This window comes from Thermobia domestica, chromosome 5 (assembly GCF_964235325.1).
Source record: "Thermobia domestica chromosome 5, izTheDome1.hap1.1, whole genome shotgun sequence".
Taxonomy (NCBI): domain Eukaryota; kingdom Metazoa; phylum Arthropoda; class Insecta; order Zygentoma; family Lepismatidae; genus Thermobia; species Thermobia domestica.
The window spans coordinates 297,589,076-297,609,480 of NC_137458.1; the positions used below are offsets into that span (position 1 = coordinate 297,589,076).

A 20,405-nucleotide genomic window follows, 5' to 3' on the forward strand; every position below is an offset into this window, starting at 1 on the left:
TCGAAGTAATAAACATGCAAAATTTCAACTTCCCCTGTCAATCGGAAGTAATCTTTATATTATGTGAGTCAGTCAGATGGTTCATGTAGCTTTTGAAGGTAAAACCTAATAATATGGTACATTGATATCTTATCCTTAATTCGATTTTGGGTTCGTGTTCCACAAGACAGAAATGTGTTTGAACGGTTCCAAACACGATATAATTAGGCAATGTTAACGAAATTCCGATCTGAGGACGCCATTTTGGAAAATAATTACCATCTTGGATCCTAAGGAAAATTTTGAATGGCGCCCCTTCTTAAAGTATTCTCTTAGGTTCCAACTTCAAGTGACCCAAGCGGCATAAAGTACAGTGTTCAAAATGTGCAGTGGGGTTTCATGTACGGCCTCTACTATACTATCGTTTAAAGGAAGGGAAAAAAAAGAAAAGACGTGTTGCCAGGCAAGGGGATTTTAGAAAGAAACAGCTGCTTGGAAGATGCTTTGTGCAGAGTATTGGAACTCTACTATTATAGACCTGGACCTGGCAAAAAGACCTGGAAACCTTGACTGGCTCACAGTATGACTTATAACTCTTGCGAGAGTAAAATTACCGAGTAGCCACCTAGGTCGCGTTCGCTGCGGGGGTAACGCATCGAAAACGCATTCTCGAATAGCCATACACTTAGACATCTTATAAACAGCAGGCGGTCTATTGTTCCGAAACGCACCAAATACGCTCGAGCCGACGTTTTCTGTGCGTTTTATTGCTTTCGCGTTTGCAGCGCATTGTGATTAGCTATCCACATATAAATACATGATCAGCGTATTCGAAATGTACGCATGAGCAATAAAAACGCTTTACGAACACGACGAATAGCCGTGCACTAAGTTTTTTTTTTTTTTTTAAATTTTACACAGTCACCGTTACTTTGTGTTAAAAGTCATAAGGGTCATTGCTAACATATATAATTTAAATCACAGCATATGCATATTCTATCCAAAAGCAACAACATTTTTTAAACAGAAATACAATAACTCGTCTGTGAGTGATGGCAAAGAAAATCAAAGGAAAAACTAGAAAGTAGGTCATTGTTTATATTTATATACCACAACAATACTTCTGAGAGCTTAATGAAAACTATAAACAAGGTACCCAGCCGGTATGCTTTTTGAGTAAGCGTGGTGCTGCTGATTCTTGTCAAACATGGAAGAAAAATTGATAGTCTGCTTATATTTAGGCATACAAAACACCAGCTCTCAACCATTGTGTCGTGACACATAGGTGTGTCACGCAGTTCCCTAGGGTGTGTCGCGAAATTTTAGAATTTAAAAATCGTGAGGAATTAAATAAAAATTAGTTAAAATCAACTTTGAGACAGGCTGTTCCAGTCAACGTCTCCAGCAGCAGGAATAGTGCTCAGTATTAAATACAGTCATTACATTATAAAAAACATAGGGTTACACTATTATTATTATTATTATTATTATTATTATTATTATTATTATTATTATTATTATTATTATTATTAACATCAAATAAGTGTGTCGGGATGTTCTGGACTTTCAGCAAAGTGTGTATATTTAAGTTTTTTTTATTAATATATTCAAGTTTTTCATTAGTATATTCGTTTTTCATTAATATATTCAAGTTTTTCATTAGTATATTCGTTTTTCATTAATATATTCAAGTTTTTCATTAGTATATTCCAGTTTTTCACTAATACATTCGTTTTTCATTTGTATATTCAAAATGAAATGAAATTTTTCAGTTTTACGTCTCACGATTATGCCGGTTAGGCTAAAGGAGACAGTGATTATGAGAAAGGAAGAAAGTGGGAGGAAACGGAAGAACCCCGAGAAAACCCACGAGGACCCTGTCCACCACAAAGTCCACACGGCGCAAGCTGGGATCGAACCAGGGACCCCAAGCACTGGAGGTGAACGCTCTACCACTGAGCCATCGCGCCCTTTGTATATTCAAGTTTTTTATTAGTATATTTAAGTTTTTTATTAGTATATTCAAGTTTTTCATTAGTATATTAATTGTTCATTTGTATATTCAAGTTTTTTATTAGTATATTCGTTTTTCACTAGTATATTCAAGGTTTTCATAAGTATATTTAAGTTTTTCATTAATATATTCGAGTTTATCATTAGTATATTCTAGTTTTTTATTAGTATATTTAAGTTTTTTATTAGTATATTCAAGTTTTTTAATAGTATATCCGATTTTTATTAATATATTCAAGATTTACATTAGTATATTCAAGTTTTTCATTAGTATATTCAAGTTTTTCATTAGTATATTCAAGTTTTTCATTAATATATTCAAGTTTTTTATTAGTATTTCAAATTTTCATTAGTGTATTATTATACTATTGGTTTTTATAAATATCGAATGGGTGAAAAATAACTAGGTATTTTCGACACTAAAAATTCTAATATTACTGATTTCATGTTGAAAACAGTGTCACAATGTAAAGTATTTACTAACTGTAAGGCTTCACATTTGCCTGCTTCAGTTAGTTCAAACGTTGACCGCTGGAAGCAGCACACACAATGTAAACAAACATGACAGACCACTTATCTGTTTATGAGCGAACTTGACTTGGACGGCATGGACCTCACGAATGGCCAACAAGAAATCCAGATCTCACTCCTTGTGTGACTTTTTTCTTGTTGGAATACATTAAGAAAGAGATGTAGAAGTCTAAACCTCTTACAGTGGAAGAATTGGAGGCACACCCAAGAAGTAACCTCGTAGCTCTATGGTTAGAGTACGCGTCTTAGGCGCGAAAGACCTGGGTTCGATTGCCGGCGGGAGCTCATGTGGTTCAGATCGCACGTTAAGCTGTAGATCAACGTCTCATATAGCCTTATATAGCTCGTATAAAGTTATGGTAAACTCTAACTCAGCCAACTATGCGTACAAGAAGTAGTTTTTGTAACAAATAAAAAAAACTATTGTCTTTCACCCACCCCCTTCCAAGAAACGGAGATGTCTATGACACTAATCCATAGTATGAGAACAGGAGGAAACCAGCAAGGGCACCGATCCTGGGGGGCCGAGGGGGTCCGGGCTTCCCAAAGCTGAAATGAAATGAAATATTTGAGTTTTACGTCCCACGGTTATGCCGGTTAGGCTAAAGGAGACGGTGATGATGAGAAATGAATGAAATGGTGGAATGAAGAAAGTGGGAGGAAACGGAAGAACTCCGAGAAAACCCGAGAAAACCCACGAGCACGGTGTTAGTCCACCACAAAGTCCACACGGCCCGAGCGCGAGCGATCGAACCAGGGACCGGAGGTGAACGCTGTACCACTGAGCAACCGCCCCCCCCAAAGCTGATGTAGGCCCCCCATTGTATTTATGAATATACAATATTTGGCATAATTTGAATGCAATTTGTCTTAAAATCCTCATATATATATATATACCTTCTGCATCTGAATGTCCCCCCTCCAAAATTTACAGATAAATCGACGCTCTTGGAAAACAGTTTAAAAAATACACTCCTGCTAGAATTCTAAAGTATTTAATTAGTATTAAACTAAATAATTAATTCATATTTCAAAGCAATAACGCACATTTATTCCTACCTGAATGTTGAGACAATTTTGTATCTTCTCCACACGGTTGTCCGAGAACAAAGAGTACCGAACAAACGCAGTATTAAGGCACAAACGACAGAATTGTTCGACGCGAATAACCGAATCCATACCGAATAGGTATTTCAGAAGGACGACACAGAATTACACCTCCACTTTGTGATGCTCGGAAAGTGATTAATACCACGCGTCTTAGGCAACCGGCAAAAATTAAACATAGCGCAAATCTGTGTGGTGCGCGCAGAGGAAGCTAAGATGCAGTGTTGGCACTTGGTTATTTCTTTTCCTAAAGTTGAAACAGTACAAATAGTGTTGTAAATGAACGTATAAAATTACACTTATTAATAGATAAATTAATTCATTGATTAACTGAATAGAGTTTTTTTAATGTTCAGCATTGATATATTTATTTCAGTTGAAGTCTAATGCAAAACTTAAGAACGAAAAATAAGTTTCTCGTGCTATGTCATTCCTAAGCGGCGTAGACTAGTGACGTGATGTGATTTTGAGTTTAGCTTCGCTTTCAGCAGCGAGGCTATATGAGACGTGGACCTACAGCTTAACATGGGTTCAAAACCACATGCTCTCCCGCCGGGAATGGAAGCCAAGTTTCCCACGGCATAGACTGGTAAAACTTGAACCATACATAGAAAATAGTGCTACAGTATGTTACAGGTAACAACAGACAGAAATATGTAAATAAAAGAAAAATGGGGCTCTTATACTGAGGCAATAGCTCATTGTGCTCCCTGACACTAAGGATGGAGTGAAATGGTCCTTTAAAGGGTGTGTACGGACAACGATGCATGCTCTGTAAGGTGCTCCCATGCCGCTCACAGGGTTGGTAATGCGTTGTTGTGGTATGAAGTTCCATCACTCTACTAGTGCTATGGACAATTGTGGATGATCGTTGGTCCATCTGGACGTCCTATAAGACGAGTCGCCATAGCAACTCAAACGAACTCGATGGGATTCAAGTCGGAGGAGTAGGTAAGCCAGCCCATTCGCCGAATATACTCTCGGTTCAAGAGCTTCACCACCTGCGCTGTTCTATGTACTAGCGCATTATCACCCATAAATATGAAGTAGGGGCCGACTGCACGTCTGAAAAAATCCACTTGGAGAAGGAGTATAGTATCGCAACAACATTGACCAGTGAGAGTACCACGTTCAAAAATTTGGTATTCGGTATATGCCAATCAGCATTATGCCTCCCCACACAAGAACACTGTACCACCAAAATGATCACGTTCGACGATGTTCCTAGGTTTATAGCGTGTTCCCAACTCTCTCACCAGATATATGCAGGGTAGACCGGGATACGTTGTTGATACACTGCTTCTTACGTCATAGTGGGCTCCCACAGCTTTGTTGTTTTCCAGAAGAAGGAACACTGTACAGGCGCCATCAGTTTGAGTTTGACATTCGTTCACATTATGTTGAAGTGTTGGTGTTATTAAGCAAAAATTGTTTTTGATGACCCGGAGTAAATTTTTTCGTTCTCACATCGTGTGACTTCAGCTTCTGGAGCCTAGGCATTGGCGACCGATTGGCATGGGAACTTATTGGGCCCTTCAAAGGTAATATATTTTTATTCTTGTTGATTGTTTTCATGAGCATGTTTCTTGCGTATTACAAGTAAAATGGCGTCATTTGGGGCAGGTTGATACGTTTAAAATGAGGCACCCCAACTAGTGTTTAATTTTTTCCTTCTTTTTTCAGCAGAAGATGGTTCGGAATTATGTAAAGAAACCGAAGAGGGGAGAAATTCCACTTGAGACATTTGAAAGAGCATACTGTTATAATAATGCGGTAGTTAGTGATCTCTTGCCTGTCAGATGACAATTAACAGATTAATAATTTCCTTTTTCAACAAGCAAGACTTTATTTTACATGAATTAGAGGTTACAATTACAAATTTAGATTATGTTCTCTCGCAGGAGACCATTCGTCCAGCTTAGAGCCTTATATGAATGACAGCAAGTTATGAAAATGAAAAATACAACTTACATTAAGTATGCTGGTATACCACCCATGTTATTGCAGATCCTGATTGGTTGCTGAGAGATCCGTTGCTTGTTCCGAGATGGTCCTTGGACCTCTCCCTTACCTTTTTATATTCTATTAATTTCGCCAGCCAGACCCTGAGGTTCTCCGTAACAGCCTTGTTTGTTCACTTAATTACTTCTTACGCTACGTGACTGCCGGAGAACCTCATTAGTCCACAATAAGTGTGACTGTTTATTCCAAAATTCTTTTGTTATCTAACTTAAGTACACATACATTTTATCACTAGAAAATAATGTCAAAAAATCTTTTTTGATATATTCTTTTTTAAAACCGTTGAGCTAACTTCTTTCTTTTTCTTTTTCTTTTTCACTCATATGATAGTTTCATTATAATACGCTGATATGAAAGAAGGGAAATTATCATTGAGGGATGCTGCTAAGACCTCGGTATCGACAAAATAACTTTACTAAGGTACAAAACGAAAAGGGAAAATAAACCTGTTGCTCGAGTCGGTTATTCTAAACATCGACAAGTCCTTACAGATGATCTGGAACTTCAGCTGAAAGAGTGTTTCACTGCTCAAAGTTATTTTATGAGTTAAGTCCTAAAGATGTTAGTCGTTCGGCCTATGAATTAGCAGTCGCAAATAACCTTAACATTCCAGACAATTGGAAAACTACGAAGTTAGCAACATGTGAATGGTTTACAGCTTATATGAAAAAGCACCCCACGCTTTCCCTCAGATCTCCTAAAGCAACAAGTCTTAGCCACGTCACTAGTTTTAAGAAGCACAGTGTTGTGATTTGCAAATTTAAAAAAAAAGTTTTTAGATCAGTATCAGTTTCCACCAGAAAATATTTGGAATGTTGATGAGACGGCTTTGAAAACAGTCCAAAAGCCAGCCAAAATAATGGCTGGAAAAGGTTCTCGTCAAGTGGGTAGGGTGACGTCTGCAGAGCGGGGATCAACAGTAACAGTGGCCATTGCTGTAAACGCTATTGGAAATTCAGTTCCGCCAATGTTTATTTTCCTCCGGGTTTTCTACAAGGACCATTTCGTTAGCAGTGGAAATCCTGGATGCATTGGGACAGCATATCCATCCGGGTGGATGACTGGAGAGACATTTTTGTTATTTGTGCAACACTTTCATAAGCACGTGATTTCTACAAAAGAACGCCCTTGTTTGCTTCTTTTGGATAACCATGAATCTTACCTATCCGAAAGTGTTGTGAACTTCTGTAAGGACAATGGTATTATATTATTGTTATTCCCACCACACACATCACATCACTTACAACCATTAGATAAATCAGTCTTCGGGCCTTTCAAGAAATACTATTTCGCTGCAGCGGACAATTGGATGACAAACAAGCCTGGAAAGACAGTGACAATCTATGACATTCCAAATATTGTGAATACTGCTCTTCCTTCCGCTCTAACACAGAAAAATATTTTATCTGGCTTCAAGGCTTCTGGTATAACACCATTCAATCCCGAAATATTCAGTGATGATGATTTTCTGTCATCTTCAGTAACTAATCGCGAAGCTAATGCTGGCACAAATACTATTAAAAATATTCCTGAGAGTTCTCATCAATCAACATCCACAAACGTGAATCTAATGGAAAACGCGGCTTCAGAAAAACAATTTGAAGCTGTTCCTTTCACCAGCAGTGCAAAAGACAACGTTGAGATATCGAATAGACCAACTTCAGTAGGCTTAAGTCCTCAAGATATTCGACCATATCCAAAGGCCTCTGAACGCTCAGTGAAAGGAAGAAACAAACAACGTATGACATCATCCATTCTTCATCAACTCCAGAGATGGCTAGATTGGAAAATAAATCTCGCGAAAGAAATGTTGAAAAGCAAAGCAAGGTAACAGCAAGGAAAAATTTATCAAAGTTCTTAGAGAGTCCTAAGAAGAAAGGTAAAGGAAATGGTTTCACACAAAATAGAAGCGAGAGAAAACGTTTAAATCAACATGACGATTCAACAGACTCAGATGAAGACGAAGATTGCTTGTGTTTGAGGTGTCTTGAGCCTTTCTCTGCTTCTAAGCCACGGGAGGAATGGATTCAGTGCATTTTGTGTAAGACAGTCTAACATATATGTGCCTTCACTGTAACTCAGATTTGGAAGTTTCATCCACCGACAGTGAAGAGAAGTAGTCTGTTGTTTTATAAAGACTAAGTGAGGAAGTAGCTAGGTCTATTTCACGACTGTTAAAACTGTCGTCAAATAACTTTCAAATATTCCTACTTTTATTTAGTTTTAGTATCTTTATAAAAAAAAATTGTTATAAAAGTAGTAAATAGAATATAGCCTAGAACTGTTTTATAAGAACTGAGTGAAAAAGAAGCTAGGTCCATTTCACGACTGTCGTTAAAACTATAATAAAAAATTAAATTTCGAATAGGCATACTCTTATTTAGTTTTAGTATTATATGTAGCTATATATTGTTATAAAAAGTAGAAAACATAATATACACTTCAGATAATATAATAGCCTATGTCATGAAATGCCGTTGGTTTCATTTTTCTTGTCGCTACCTGAACTTATATTTTTCTAAATGATATTCTGGAAATACTGAAATTTCTACGGATGGCAACACTGAAAATTATTTTTTTCTTAACTTTTCTGGTTTAGAACAACATTAGGCTTATCCATATTTGAGGTAAGTTACATTTCATTACCTCCTTTCGTTTGTGAGAAACAGGATAAAGAAAAATGACAAATTTGTATATTTCTTTTCATCTGCCCCGCTTAAATTCAGCAATCCGCCATGGATTTGACTAGATAGTTCATCTTTCTTTTTCGATTTTAAATTCTCAAAAGCTCATAATTATGTTTTGATTATGATTAGTATATGCAAATATCGTTAATATATAGCAATGTATCAACGAGCCCCATGAACTGTACCAACTTGCCCCGCTATTGAGGTAGATTGAGACGTTGCGACTTATCAAACAAAAATTATTTCTATGTTTCAAGGAATTTGGTAGTAAGATTAGGTGTCAAGCTTTTTGAAAAGCCTAAGTATGAAGCTGTAATTTGTGTGTACTTTAAGGTCTGCAATATGATTAGTATAAATTACAAAAAATCCGAAAGTGTAAATTGTATCAATTTAACCCGGTCTCCCCTACGTCCTGAATCTCTACTCACACTGAATCTACTCTTATTCCCCCCCCCCTTCTCCATGGTCCAGTCCTAATGTTCTTGGTACCACCGCAAGCTATGCCGCGACGGAATACCTCGAAATGATCATCGGGCAAAGATACCACCCCATACAATTGAGATGCCACTGTAGAGCATCAGATTGGGTAACTTGCAGTCCTCTTAGATGTGTTTTCAATTGCATCTACTGTTTGATGTCGCTCCCTTCTTTCCCGTTTCACAATATCGCTGCCGTCCTCCGTCGTACTTGACGGTGATAGGCTACTGCCTCTCTTTCCTACAGATTTACATGTTCAGAATGATACTCATGCACGTGAAACAATCTTGTGGGCAATAACAAACTCCTGAGCCCCATATTCTTCGCACTTCATTCTTATTCTAGTTTCCCGAAGATTCCTCCCCGCATTAAGTCACCCAAATGTTGTCTCCGGAGTCTCGTCCAGGCATGTTGTATCTCATCAAACTGTACCTTTATAGCTTTCTAATTGACTCATACGGTCTTCTCCCTTTCATTCAAATCACTGTGACCAGCCAGCAAAAATATTTCGTACTAACCTATTCAGAAAAAAAGTACTAGATGTGGGGGGGAAAGTACTAAAATTTTATCTCCTCTCGTTTCACCCTATTCATGACATTCTACAATATTAATAACTTATTAAAAGGTTTCCGACAGCTCGCCCTCCTCTATGGATGAGGAAGGGACGACCGGATTCTTGAAAGAACCCCCCAACTTTAAATTTTTTACAGTCAAAACTCGATACAAATCGTCCAAACCATTTACACTTCGGAATTTTGACTTTACATTCCCAAACTAAAAATCATGGCGGATTTCCTGCTTAATAGTTGTATTAGAACTCACTGTAAAACCACTAAAGTAAAACTAGTATGACGGGAGAAAACAAGAAATATCATAAAATGGTCTTATTGAGAAAAATCGAGTTTTAATTCCTTAATAGTCTACTGTTTAAATGGATCACCAAGTATGTAATATTGTTTACTGTGGTTATTTATTAATTTGGAAGAGACGACCGGACGGCACCTATGTCCTACATCCGCTCTTGTAAATACCATTGTCGAAAAAAAAAGGAAGAAAAAAGTTACCAGGAACAGTGAAATTTTCGTACATTGCCAAATTTTTCATGAGATTCTTTTTTCTCTCTCAAATGTATTTATGAGAAAACAAGAGGAGGACAAAAGTACTAGATTTATTGATGAACGTATTAGAACACTAAAATATTATAAAAGGTACTAGATCAAGTACGAAGGTACTAGCGGTGGTCACACTGATTCAAATGCAATGCTTTGAGGGAGCAGACCATGTAGTGCTATACGCTTACGCTGACTTCACGCTATGCAATGTCTTGGTTATTGTGCATGTTTGGGAGACCTCTGGCAACATTTTGAAGGGTTTCATTCATTTCGAACGACTTCGCAATATTTTGTTACTTTATATCGCCCTTAAGTTTTGCACAGTAGTGTATATTGAAAATCATTTACATCGCTAGATAAATGTAGGCAAAATATATTTCTGATCGAAGTAATATAATACATAAATGGAGTAACATAATTATTTGAATTAATGAAAAGAGTTCCATCGTGGCTAAGTGGTTTGCATACGCGTCTTTGGCGTGAGAGATCCGACTTCGATTCCTGGGAAGCTCATAGCGTTCGGATCCCATGTTAAGCTGTAGGCCTACGTCTCATATAGCCTCGCTGTTAAAAGGACGCTAATATCAAAATCACAATCACTATCCATGGAAAGTAGTACAAATATGCCTTGAAGATGTCACTATAATTTCTCTTTCGATGTGGCAAAATAATTGAAGAAAGAAAATTATCAACTCCTCTTAATATTAACAAAATCATTCTAATATGATTCTATGACATTTGTTTATGTTTTTGCCTTTAAACTCAAAAGGTCTTACATAAATATTATTCACAATATCAACAAACGCAGCCAAAATGTTTCATTACAGATATACAAGAATCAGAGTTATAACTCGCAATTAGTTCCATTATAATAATCTTTCGTTTTCATTGTTTTTCCATTAAATAGGTTGAGCTTTTCTAGAACGTTTCCTCATTAATTTTCTCGACATTTATTCCGAATAGTGCTGTCGAAATCGGTTTTTGAAAAAACCGAAAACCGGTTTTTGAAAAGTCAAATTTCATAAAACCGAAATGCCGGTTTTGAAAACCGGTTTTGCGGTTTTCGGTTTTCAGGGAACCGGTTTTCTCAAAAACCGAAAACCGCAAATCTCACAAAAAATTGACAGCACTAATTCCGAAGTTGGTCGTCCATTTAGTTTTTAACTAAATGCGTAATAAGAGCTACGAAAATGTAAAAATCATCCACTTTTACGACTGCTTTAAAAAGATATACCTAGATAATAGAGTAGGGTTGGGTACAGTAGAATAAAGTAAGGATAAGTAGGGTAGGGTTAGCATAAGGTTATGGAAGTTTTGACCCATTTTGTTAACAAGAATTTTAGGAAAACTAAGAATGGATAAGTAATTAGTTTTTGGATCAGGGGCCACAAAATTTTTGAACGGTCCTTAATCAAGTTTTCGTTTTCTACGGAATAAGGACATCATACTGAGTTAAATGATAGTTTGGGTTTGGCTACACTATATGTAGTTCTCCAGATATAAGGCATACAAGGAAAATTTTGATTGAAATATATTGGATCTTCTGATCCAAAATTAATAGAGTGTAATTTTCGTTTCTTCCTAAGGATACCAAATATAGCGTCTCTGTACCCACAATCCAACCATGCGATAACATTGCGCGAAGTAGTTCCTTCTGCTTGCCAAATAGTTCCATGTTTATAACCGCTCATTAAAAAAAAATAAACACAACTTTCGCTCTCGTTACATGTTATAAAGCACACAAACGAGCAAGTTATACATTTCTGCCCGGTAAATTTTCAAACTTTTGCTAGAAACGGACAACCAACTTTGGAACTTAACCCATTTTCTCTTCTTTACCTCTAAACAAAAGCACATATTATACTTATATATTCTCAAAGTTGATTAACTAACAAAGGATGTTTTTCAAGAGTACGTAATATATATATATATATATATATATATATATATATATATATCATAATTTAACTTATTTGTTTGAGTGCATGTCTTTTTGAATATTGTAATGCGTAATTATAAATACTACTTACTTTTATGTGCATTGATGCCCATGGGAGTAACGTGCACCTTAAAACATGTGTGAACTGCTTATTTTAGGATGTCTGTGAAGTCACTTAACATTTCCTAATTTTTTCCCCAGATGACCTCATCTGACCTCATCTGCGAAAGTGTACTCTACTGAAGAGCGAATACCCATGGTATGCGGTCGTCTGTGTGGTATTATATAATAACAGGTACAGATAGCACCAGAGAAACTGATACAAGACTTTGCTACTAAAGTGGCTACAACACGTTGTTTTGCAGGTGCATAGGCAACCCAACTTACATCCTGGTAGTTATGATGATTTTTGCGTCTGGTTATCAATTCCTCCCGCTCCCTTTGCTTCATCTAAAGCAGACTTTGTCAAGTCATTGCTGTTGTGACGTAATATACTTCTTCAGATAGAAATTCGCCTGGAGAGATTTTTGAATCGAGCGTTACAATGTGTTCTTCAGGTTCACTACATGTAAAGTGATTTTATGTCGTTGAGCCGTTTCCGAACAAAGAAGGATTTCTCAAAAAGACAGTATTACCTGGAGTATAAACTAAAGTAGACACGTAAGTTACGACTTACAATTACTAAACGTATGTGTTTCATCAAAGTTATGCCAGAGAAAGATAGAAAGAGAGAGAGAGAGAGAAATTAAAATATGAGAACAGAGAGGAATGCCTTCATACATGCAAAATTAGAATTGCAGAAACAAATTATCGGACAGTATTCATATTCTAAGAAAAATTACGATTTTGTGAAGCAGAAGTATCAAGGTTTCTTAGTCGAACCTGCGAACATCACACCCGCAGTTGTCGAATGAAGGTGGAGAACTCTTTTCGGAGCATCAAATGATTACATTTGAGGAATGAAAAATTTAAGAAAAGAATCACAGCTCTCGTAGACGGGTTTCGAACCCAGAACTTCTATATCATGAAGCCTCAAGGCTAATCCTTCACCCACGGAGAATCCTATTTGTCGAAGCATGCGTGTTGTTCTTGCATATCTCAGAACATCGCATTTTCGTGGCATGGAAATTGGAAATATGTATGTATGTATGTATGTATGTCCAGTATACAAATCCACCAAATTTGACAACAGTTGAATCGAGGTCTGAGAGATAGCTACTGCAGATGATATGCAAGGGCGCCCATGTTGTGGCTTGTAGAGGGGCAAGTATTAGCGACATTTCAAATGTAGTCTCAAATTTTGCTGTAATTATTCTTAAAAATCTATTGGGTTTTCGATCTTCCGAAGTACAACTTCCTCTAGAGGGGGCAAGCGGTCACCTTGCCTCCCTGATGGTCGCCCTTGATGATATGTCAAATCAATTATAATAAAATTGAAATAAAAAATACAATTTGATATAGATATTGCATAGTGTAAACAAAAGTGTGGAAGGTGAAGCAAGAAATTCGTTTTGCTTGGAAAGTGTAGATAAAGGGTTAATGCAGTAACAAAAAATTGAAAGAGAAAGTAGCGTTCCAAATTTCGCAGTTCTTTATAGCTTGTTGATATGCTAACATTTAAAACGACAAAAATACCATACTTTGAAAAGTGCTTCCTTATGCTCCATTGTTGCTCGCTGAAATAGTAACGACGAGCCAGGGGCGGATCCAGGACGGACTTCTGGGTGGGTTGTAATACTGCTACTTAGAGCTACTTTCAAAAGCCCCAAACTCTGGAATAGGTTTTATTTATATATAAAATAAGAAAGTTTCCTCTTCTGAAGGGGTAAGCGCCTCGATCGTCCCCCACGAATCTGCCCCTACACTTCCACTGAGCGACAATTGAGCAGAGAAGGATGTATATTGACTATCGTAAACGTTTTAGAAAGAATGGCGTTTTTAGCTTTTTTTTTTAAAAGCCAGCATATCTTTAACCCTTTCAATACCACTGGGACATACACTATGTGATCAAAAGTATCCGGACATCCCCAAAACATATGCTTTTCATATTAGGTGCATTGTGCTGCCACCTACTGCCAAGTACTCATTATCAGCGACCTCAGTAGTCATTAGATATCGTGAGAAAGCAGAATGGTGCGCTCCGCGGAACTCACGGACTTCGAACGTGGTCAGGTGATTGGGTGTCACTTGTGTCAGAAGTCTGTACACGAGATTTCCACACTCCTAAACATCCCTAGGTCCACTGTGTCTGATGTGATAGTGAAGTGGAAACGTGAAGGGACACGTACAGCACAAAAGCGTACAGGCCGACCTCGTCTGTTGACTAACAGAGACCGCCGACAGTTGAAGAGGGTCGTAAAGTATAATAGGCATGCATCTATCCAGATCATCACACAGGAATTCCAAACTGCATCGGGATCCACTCCAAGTACTATGACAGTTAGGCGTGAGGTGAGAAAACTTGGATTTCATGGTCGAGTGGCTGCTCATAAGCCACTCATCACGCAGGTAAATGCCAAACGACGCCTCGCTTGGTGTAAGGAGTGTAAACATTGGACAATTGAACAATGGAAAAACGTTGTATGGAGTGACGAATCATGGTACACAATGTGGCGATCCGATGGCAGGGTGTGGGTATGGTGAATACCCGGTGAACGTCATCTGTCAGCGTGTGTAGTGCAAACAGTAAAATTCGGAGATGGTGGTGTTATGGTGCGGTCGTGTTTTTCTTGGAGGGGGCTTGCACCCCTTGTTGTTTTACGTGGCACTCTCACAGCGCAGGCCTAAATTGATGTTTTAAGCACCTTCTTGCTTCCCACTGTTGAAGAGCGATTCGGGGATGGCGACTGCATATTTCAACACGATCAAGCACCTGTTCATACTGCACGGCCTGTGGCGGAGTGGTTACACGACTATAACATCCCTGTAATGGACTGGCCTGCACAGAGTCCTGACTTGAACCCTATAGAACATCTTTGGGATATTTTGGAACACCGACTTCGTGTCAGGCCTCACCGACCTACATCGATACCTCTCCTCAGTTCAGCACTCCGTGAAGAATGAGCTGCCATTGCCCAAGAAACCTTCCAACACCTGATTGAAAGTATGCCTGCGAGGGTGGAAGCTGTCATCAAGGCTAAGGGTGGGTCAACACCATATTGAATTCCAGCAGTACCGATGGAGGGCGCCACGAACTTGAAAGTAATTTTCAGCCAGGTGTCCGGATACTTTTGATCACATAGGGTATGTGTCCCACGATATAATCTCAGAGGACCCCTGGTAATTTACCGCATGTTATTGCTATGAATCGATGTTCCACTGGTAAAGAGAAGCCTGCTAATGGTTTACAGAATTCCTATGAACATGATCAAATAGACAGCGGTGGAAGTGAACGTGGTGATAATAGAACAGATGAAAGTGAAGAACAAGGTACTAGTGATGAAGCAGTGGTTGCATGGACTGTCATTTGAAAAATGATGCCGAAATGTAAAATATTTGTAATCATAAATACGACCTAATTATTTTTCTGACAATATACGTATCATAATTGAAAATATAAGATGATCATTCATGTCACTACCACTGGGACATATACAGATGGTGATCAGAAAAATGGAAACACCTGAACGAAATTGCAACTTACCAGATTAATATGGTGTCGGGCCACCTTTCGCCTTCAGAACAGCCTTGATGCGACGTGGGATGGAGGCATAAAGGTCGTGAATGGTAGCAAGTAGAATTTTACACCATTCCTCGTGCAGGGCATCGGCCAGTTCTTTCCAAGACGGACCACAGATGTTCAATTATGTTGAGATCTAAGGATTGGGCGGGCCAGGGGAGGTGTTGAACTTCATCCCGATGTTCCTCAAACCACGCTGGAACAACGCCAGCTGTGTGAATGGGTGTATTATCATCCTAGAAGATGGCGTCATTGTCCGGGAACAACATCCGGACCATAGGATGCAAGTGGTCTCCTAAACTTGCGACATAATTGTTGGCAGTGATTCGTCCGCTAAGTGTGACCACAGGACCCAATGAAAACCATGATATGGCGACCCACAACATCACCGAGCCGCCGCCATGTTTCACAGTTGGGCGGAGACACTGCAGATCATAAGCTTCTTTGGGCGTTCTCCACACATAAACACGGCCCGTGATTGGGAATAGGGTGAAGGATGACTCATCCGACCATATCACACGTTTCCAGTCCTCGACGGCCCAAGTTGCATGGTCGCGGCACCATTTGCGGCGTGCGAAAGCGTCATGGTCCCTGATGAGCGGTTTGGCCCGTGCAACACGATCCCGTAAGTTCATGTCATGTAATTCGCGGCAGACTGTGATTGTCGAAACAGGGTGGGGGAGGTGCTGATTGAGTTTCTCCGTCACTTGCTCCGCAGTGGCACGACGGTTCTGCGTGACAATGCGCTTTAATACCCGGCGTGACCTGTCACTCATGATTTTCTTCCGCCCACTGTTCCGCTTCCCCGATGTGGTTTTCCCGTGTGTTGTATAGGCCGTCATCACCTACGACACTGTCCCACGCGACACACCTAACACAGTAGCCACTGCCGTCACACTCACTCCACATAGGGGTATAACCGCGCACCAATAATTTGCCCTCTTTGAAAATCTGAGAGTCTCCCATTTTACACTACCTCCGTCTGCTGCAGCCACTGGACACTGCTGTTCCACTGCGCTTGACGTTGTATGGAGACCGACCTAACACATCACCACCAGCGGTCCGGCGCTGCGGGCGCCACGACACCACTGCCAACCCATACATCTGACGTGTTGCCAACTACAGGTGTTTCCATTTTTCTGATCATCATCTGTAGGTCCCACGTAAAAATAGAAACGGCGGAAACTGTTTTTTAAAATTATATTTATACGTTTGAAAATAACTTAAGTAACCATATATTAATGTTTCTCAGTCCGAAAAAAAACTGGTAGTGAAAGGGTTAGGGTATAGATAACTACAAAATTTGGAAAACTACTTTCTCTTTCAAATTTTTATCACTGCATTGACCCTCTAGGTCTATACTTTTCCAACAAAACTAATATCTTGCCTCGTTTTCCACACGTTTGTTTACACTATACAATATATTAATGTAATTAACATAACATGGGAAATTCAAGAAGACAATGGGAATTTTTGTCTCTCGAGATGTGATTTTATAACGCTTGAGGTTGGCATCACTGCGTCTCATAGACAACACTACTGTAAAAGTCAAGCAATCAGTAATCTGTTGATTTCCAAAATTTAACTTCCTTTTTTTCACATTCGCAATATCATTTGAAAATGAAAAACTCATTTCACCAGCTTCATAGTATGTTTGTTGCATTAAAATACAGAGGTGCTTTTCTGATAACGCATGGGGACTGTTTACAGAAAAATTTAACAACACATCATACGATTGGGCTTCGTAATATAAATCATTACTTCTCTCAGGTTGCATTTAGTAAATAAAAAAGGCATAAGTAATATCACTTATATTTAGAAAACCACTGAAAAGCACGTTTTAGTGTCAGAGAAACTTATAAACACGGATATGAATGCCATTGTTCATAATTCATTGACGTAATCATTGCAAAGTAGAAAATTGTTTTTTTTTTTCTCCGTAAATCCGGGAAAGTAGCTAGTAGTGGCGTTATTAAGGGAAGATATATATGTATACATGTACTGCCTTAGTCTTGGTACTGAAAACTAACCCAACTTCAAGCAAGCAGCGAACCAACTTTATATATAACTGTACTTTATATGTATCAGAGAGAGAGAGAAAGAAAGAATCTTTCTCTCTCTCTTTCTTCCCCCTCTCTCACCTTTTCTTTCTATCCTCCTTTCCCTATTTTTCTTTCTTTCTGTTTTTCTGATTGAGGTGACCAAGGATGTTATAAAATAGAGGATCTCCCCATACAACAAAATCGTGAAGCCATACGTCACAGCCTCGCCACACTTACTCTACCCAATCCACGCCACTAACATTGCAATGTTTCGAGCCAACAATCATGGCAGAAACGAAAATAGCCAATCAGACCTGCCGGCTAAGACGATGCTCGGTTGTTTTTTGGCTTCACTGAGTTCATATCATAAAGATACATATGGGCAGATCCTCTATTTTATAACATCTTTGGAGGTGACCATAGTTTCTGCCATTCGACTCAACCGCATTTCTATTCCGTATCCGTCCGTCTGTCTGTTCTACAATAATGATCGCAAACTTTATACGATTTTACTGAGACTTAAGGGGCACGGTTGTTTAATTTTGAGCGCTTACCTCTGGTGCGTGGGATACCAAGTTCGATCATTGACCAAGTAACTTTGTGGTGGACAACATCGTGTCCGTGGTTTTTCTCGTGGTACTCTCGTTTTCTCCCACTTCCGCATTCCAACATTTGTCCATCGTCATTTATTTGTCTTAATCAGTTGTCTCGCTTAGCCGAAAAGGCATAATCGTGCGACGTTAAACTGAAATAACTGTTCCATTTGAAGTTGAGAGGGAATGAAAAATAATCTAGAGGAGGCAAAAAAAAAATAATTAAGGGGACATTGCCTCCTCTAGTCCCCCCCGAGTACGGGCCTATTATTAACACTTCATAAATTAATGTTTCAGTAATAACGCCGTAATGGCAAGTTTTAACTTAACATATGTCCCATTCTTTAAACGAAAACGAAATGGCCGATGGAGAACACTGAAACAGACAATTAGCCAATCGAGATGTGCGAAACAATATCATGAAATCCCCATAAAATCTGCTATGGCATTACTCACGTAACTTCCATTCTCTCTGTCACCACCTAGCTACTAGAGCCATCTATCGAAGTGCAGTAGAACTATGTACTATTAAAACTCGCTGCGTGCAGGATTGGCATTTCATTGACTCACTGTTAGCACATTTGAAACCTATAGATCTTCGCTTGGAAAGCTTCTGTACATATCTTAATATCTTAGATTCATAGTTCATACATCGTTATGGTCAGAATAAATCAGGGATTTGAACGATACTACATTCATTTGTCACAGATGCAAAATTCAGCCATTTTTCTTTTTTGAAAAGCTTTTAATTTTGGGGGGGAGGGAGGTGGATATCCTAGCGGGACCCTAGCGGCACCTAGGGTATGGGCATATCCGTGAAAAGTGCATCAAAAATTAACGAATGCCCTTACCTGAGATTTTCTCGAATTATTTCTGAAATACTGGTAGTAGATATTTTAAAAAATCGATCCATAAATGCAATGACTCACAGCAGGAGCTCATGTGATTCGGATTCCACATTAAGCTATAGGTCCACGTTTCATATAGCCTCGCTGCTGAAAGATACGCTAAAAATATAGTGAGAAATTGATACCACTTTAGGAAGCTCACGTTCGTATCCAAATTATCTTGCAGTCATCATTTCTGCAGAGACATTAAGAAATTCGGAAAATTTCTTGAGATGTTATTTTTTGGTTTGGGACGGCCCTTATGGATCCCAGATGCTGGGACCTGCACAACAGGTACTTAAAAAAATAATAATGTTAGACTATATTTTTATAAAGTTTAATTGAACCATGGTTAGTAAGTACAAAGTAGTGCTGTTCATTTTTCATTACATTTTTTTTTCAAAATCAAATATCTGAAAGTTGATTTTCGGTTTTGAAACCCGAATCGGTTTTTCGGTTTTGAAAATTGAAATTAGGTTTTTAGTTTTGAGAACCAGAGTTGGCGTGGGTCAATGAAAACTTGATCCACGACCCACTGACCCACCACCCACCGTGGCCCACGACCCAATGACCCACCGTGACCCACTCTGACCCACCGTGACCCACCACCCACCATGAACCACTCTCATCCACTGTGACCTACTCTGACTCACCAAAATCCATCGTCATCAACTCTGAACACGATCCACGGCCTCTTCTGTACTGACTAAAGAGTTTACACTTGTAATAAAACAAGACTGAAATTGTCATTAATCCAGTGTTGGGTAAGTTACTTGTAAAAATGTAACGCGTTACAAGTTACTTTACTTTCTCTTAAAATGTAACGCGTTACTAACGCGTTACTTGTCCCAAAAAAGTAACTGTTACTTTACTTCGAAAGTAACGCGTTACTAACGCGTTACTTTTAGGTCCGAAACTTTGAATATGTGAAAAAATCTTATTACTTCAATTTTCCGTACTACTATTACTACCGCTATTTTATTATTATTATTATTATTATTATTATTATTATTATTATTATTATGATTATTATTATTGCACGTTCTGAATTGCTTTATGTAAATGCAAGGACAAATTTTTACTTGACAGCCATATGAATATTTTCATATAATGTAACATTGACTAAAATGCCATACTGCGTTACTCATAGGAATGGGCTACGGTGATCAGACGTACTGATTTTCGCAGTACAGTACTGTTTTTCAAAGAGCTGTCTTGCGTGTTGCGAAGGCGCCTAGAAAATCGAGAAATATCCTTCTTTTAAATGTTCGTCGAAATGTCCAGAGTTAATTCATTTGCAATATCTTAATGTTTCATTCTTTATTCACAATATTTTG

The 20,405-nt window shown here is 38.5% G+C and overlaps 1 protein-coding gene and 1 non-coding gene across 2 annotated transcripts in view; both read right to left on the minus strand.

The window, feature by feature from the left end:
- Nucleotides 1–20,405, minus strand: part of LOC145684924 (uncharacterized) — a 204,000-nt gene that overhangs the window by 177,119 nt on the left and 6,476 nt on the right. The window lies entirely within an intron of this gene.
- On the minus strand, nucleotides 1,878–1,949 carry TRNAW-CCA (transfer RNA tryptophan (anticodon CCA)). The gene has a single exon. It is a non-coding gene; the product is annotated as a tRNA-Trp (tRNA).